Raw genomic sequence first — 4,845 nt, forward strand, 5'->3', positions numbered from 1 at the left:
ACTGCGTATAATTCCCTATTGCGTATCAGCTTTATATATAGTAGTTTGTATCTGTTAGTCCTATACTCTCAATTTGTCCCTCCCCACCTTCCTTCTCCCTTTTGGTAACCGCAAGTTTGTTTTCTGTATCTGTGAGTCTCTTTCTGTTTTACATGTATATTCATTTGTATTATTTTTTAGATTCCACATGTAAGTGATATCATACAGTATTTGTCTTCCTCTGACTTACTTCACTAAGCATAATGTTGTCTAAGCCATCCATGTTGCTGCGTTGATTAGTTTTTAAAATGTGTTACGTCCCTTTTCTGTGTACACGACGAGTTAGCTCCTGTTCTATGTCACGTCTGCGTATATAGGGATGTGCACCATTCATTTGGCAGGTGTGGTTTGGATGCTGCTATGCGCCTGGTCCTGTTTGATAAACTAGGGATGGGTTCCTAGGAGGCACTGGGGTCATGGCTGGCATCTCTGTGGAGGGTGGAGAACACATAAACCAGGGGTTGGGGAGTGGGAAATGGGGGAGAAGACATCTGGGGCAGGAGAGACGCTGGAACCAGAGCAGCATGCAGGCCCTTAGGGGCCTCTGAATGCCATGCCCTGGCCAAGGTCCCAGCTGCACCCCTGGCGGCTCTACTGCAGCTTTGTCTCTGTTCATCCTCTTCTTTATCGTAACCATGCAAGTGCCAGGAGAAGGACCAGACTGTGGAAAAAGAATGACAAGGATATTTCATGAGTGGTGATGTGGACGTTCCATTCTGTCAAATCTATCTTGTCATTGTCTTGTCTAACCATCTGTTGCTTGTATGAGGGAAGCTGGGTTAGGGAGTGACCCTTAAGAATACTGGGAGTGAGGTGTATAGGTGTGCCTGTTCACAGGGTGTGTAGGTATCTGAAAGCCTTAGACCTCCTGTGAAGCCAGATGGGCTCTGCTAGTATGCAGTGATGGAACCCACGTGTTCCTGCACTCCAGTTGTAAACCTTTGGGTTAAATATTGCTCTTAGCTATTTGGTGTATATCTTCTCATCGACATCCCTTCTCTTAGGAAGCACTGCAATCAATATGATTGAGGCTTTGCTACCAGGACAGTGGCGAGAATGACTGTGCTGCCCAATAGCAGCCAGCTTGCCACAATCTTCCCAGAGTACAGGGACCGTGGGAGTAGCTTTGCACATTCAGCCCTACAACAGTGGGGCCCTGGATCTACATTTTATGCTGAAAAGTGTAAAAGCCTGAACATACCTAGGTAGCCAAAGAGCCAATAATCACATTTTTAATTTGAAAATACACTTGTGAGATCTTAAAAAATACAGACACTAAAACACATTCACAAAAACAAGTCACCTTTATACGCAGTAAAAAGCATTCCTTTTTTTAAATCAAGGTTTACTTTTTTCAATCTTCCTTGAAAGTTGCAGCTAGCAGGCTCTTCTTTAAAGATAGACATTTTCTTCAATGAAATATTCCATTTGGTTCTTTGGGAGTCGTTGGATGAGAGTCTGTAGGGGAAAATGTATTGCAAGAAACTTCATGAGGGAACTTTCCATTCCATCAAATCATGCTGTTGTCAATGTCTTGTCTAATCACCTAATGCTACTATGAGGGAAACTACTGGTTGTTGTATGTGGAGCTTGTTATGTCATCTTCCAAATTTTTATGTTTAGCTCTTTTTTTTTTAAAATAAGGAGAACATTTCTTAAATGAGAAATTTTTAAAACAGAGAATATTTCTTAAAGTGAAAGAAACAGAAAAAATAACCAGAACAGTTCTGTTCTTTCTGACACAAACTGCCTCTACACCATTGAACAGAAGCAGTGACAGGCATTCAGGTTTTCTTCCTGATATTAGTAAGAAGTGTTTATTATATTTCATTCATTAAATGATATTTGTTACAGTCTTCCGATAGATAAACTTTCTCAAGTTATGGGAGCTCTCTTCTCTCCCAAGTTTGTTTCTTTTCTCCTCCAAAGATGTTGTGTTCAAGTCTATCAAGATTTTTGTTTTAAACTAGGTGTTGGCAAACTGTGGCCTAGAGGTCAAATGTAGTTCACTCCGCTTTTTGTAGGGCCCATCAGCTAAAAGTGGACTTTGCACTTTTTAATCATTGGCCAAAAAAGTCCAAAGAAGAGTGAAACTATATGAAATTCAAAATTCCACGTCCATAAGTGAGGTTTTATTGGAACACAGCCAGATCTTTCATTCATGTGTTGTCTTGGCCGTTTTCAGGCTACCATGGGAGCGCTGAGCAACTCTGACGGAGGCAAATGGCCAGCAAAGCCTAAAACATTTGTCTTCCAGCCCATCTAACTTTCAAACAGTTTCGATGATTCCTGTTTTAGACCATCATTATGATCACGTTTATTCTCTTTTGCTCTACTGAAATATCAAATAGGATGCTTTCAGCCACAAGTAATAGAAATCGTGATTCAAAGGGCTTATTTAAAAAAAAAAAAAAAAACTAATTTTTTAATTTGTTTGGCTGCCCCAGGTCTTAGTTGCAGCATGTGGGATCTTCTAGTTTTGTTACAGCATGAGAACTCTTTTGTTGTAGCATGTGGGATCTAGTTCCCCGAACAGGGATCAAACCCACCTCCCTTCATTGGGAACATGTAGTTTTAGCCGGTGGACCACCAGGGAAGTCCCAAACCAAACTTAGCTAAACAGTAAAAGCATTCACACGTAGACAAGCTCTGGACACAGTGTAATCGTTCTTCACATCTGATTCTCTCGCTTTTGTATCTTATATTGGTTGTCTTTGTTCTTAAGTGTCCTGCCGCCCAGATGGAATCTTTTAAATTTGATTTTCTTAGTCCCTAAAATAAGTAAAACTTTGTTGACGATACAACTAGGATGATTTGTAGAGACTGGTCTGTAGGGATTTTGTAAACTGCTTTAGCAAATAGAACTTCAACATATGCTAATTTGCTTTTCAATCACATGGTCATGTGTGTGGTTACTCTGGGTGCCATATGCAAAGATCATGGCTCAGGTATCAATGATACCTACACTGAGACTTAAAAATGTCCTTCATGGTAAGATGTTGAATGTCACCCTAGAAGTCTCCACCTCTCTGTGTCAACGTGTATCTCCCTGATGTTCTCTTTCTTAAAGAGTTATTTTAGTGACTGAGCCTCTTAGGAGTAGTCATTCTGTAGCTTTTCTGACCCTGATGACCTGAGAATGAAAATGTCAAAGGGGAAGGGTCTGAAATGCTAGCCAAGTGTGATGATGATGGCTGACATTTGGTCAGTTGTCTGGGGGATATAATCTACATCTATCAGAGAGTAGGAAAATCATAAAAGAGGACCTGAATTTTCCCCACTAATGCCTAGTCTTTCTGCATCCAGAAGGAATTGTTTCTTAAAAACTTTAGTTCCATGAAGATAAAAAATTTTAGTGCTGATAAAAAATAAATAAACCTTGGGACTTCCCTGGTGGTCCAGTGGCTAAGACTACATGTTCCCAATGCAGGGTGCCTGGGTTTGATCCCTGGTCAAAGAACTAGATCCCACATGCTGAAACTAAGACCTGGTACAGTTAAATAAATAAATAAATAAATAAATAATAAATAACCCCTTTAACTGGAAGGAAATGATAAATATTTCTAAAAAGAATCAGTTCAGTTCAGTCACTCAGTCATGTCTGACTCTTTGTGACTCCATGCACTGCAGCATGCCAGGCTTCCCTGTCCATCACCAGCTCCCAGAGCTTGCTCAAACTCATGTCCATTGAGTCAGTGACGCCATCCAACCATCTCTGTCATCCCCTTCTCCTACCTTCAATCTTGCCCAGCATCAGGGTCTTTTCCAATGAGTCAATTCTTTGCATCAGGTGGCCAAAGTATTAGAGCTTCAGCTTCAGCATCAATGAATATTGAGGACTGATTACCTTCACGATTGACTAGTTTGATCTCCTTGCAGTCCAAGGAAATCTCAAGAGTCTTCTCCAACATCTCAGCTCAAAAGCATCAATTCTTCAGTGCTCAACTTTTTCTTTGGTCCACCTCTCACGTCCATACACAGCTACTGGAAAAACCATAGCTTTGAGTAGGTGGACCTTTGTCGGCAAAGTAGTATCTCTAGTTTTTAATATGCTGTCTAGGTTAGTCATAGCTTTTCTTCCAAGGAGCAAGTGTCTTTTACTTTCATGGCTGCAGTCACCATCTGCAGTGATTTTGGAGCCCAAGAAAATAAAATCTGTCACTGTTTCCATTGTTTGCCCATCTATTTCCCATGAAGTGATGGGACCAGATGCCATGATCTTAGTTTTCTGAATGTCAAGTTTTAAGGCAGCTTTTTCATTCTTCTCTTTCACTTTCATCAAGAGGCTCTTTAGTTCCTCTTCACTTCCTGCCCAGGGTGGTGTCATCTACATATCTGAGATTATTGATATTTCTCCTGGCAATCTTGATTCCAGCTTGAGCTTCATCCAGTCTGGCATTTAGCATGATGCACTCTGTATATAAGTTAAATAAGCAGGTTGACAATATACAGCCTTGACGTACTCCTTTACCAATTTTGAACCAGTCCATTTTTCCATGTCTGGTTCTAACTGTTGCTTTTTGTTCTGCATTCAGATTTCTCAGGAGGCAGGTTAGATGGGCTGGTATTCCCATCTCTTTAAGAATTTTCCAGTTTGTTTTAATCCACACAGTTGAAGCATTTACCGTAGTCAATGAAGCAGAAATAGATGTTATTTTGTAATTATCTTGTTTTTTCGATGATCCAACGGATGTTGGCAATATGATCTCTGGTTCCTCTGCCTTTTCTAAATCCAGCTTGAACATCTGGAAGTTCACAGTTCATGTACTGTTGAAGCCTGGCTTGGAGAATTTTGAGCATGACTTT

The 4,845-nt window shown here is 40.6% G+C and overlaps 1 pseudogene; it reads right to left on the bottom strand.

Moving 5' to 3' along the window:
• Positions 1-3,210: 3,210 nt before the first annotated feature.
• Positions 3,211-4,845, bottom strand: part of LOC104981492 — an 11,960-nt pseudogene continuing 10,325 nt past the window's right edge.

Source organism: Bison bison, unplaced genomic scaffold (genome assembly GCF_000754665.1).
Source record: "Bison bison bison isolate TAMUID 2011002044 unplaced genomic scaffold, Bison_UMD1.0 scf7180017864518, whole genome shotgun sequence".
Classification (NCBI taxonomy): Eukaryota; Metazoa; Chordata; class Mammalia; order Artiodactyla; family Bovidae; genus Bison; species Bison bison.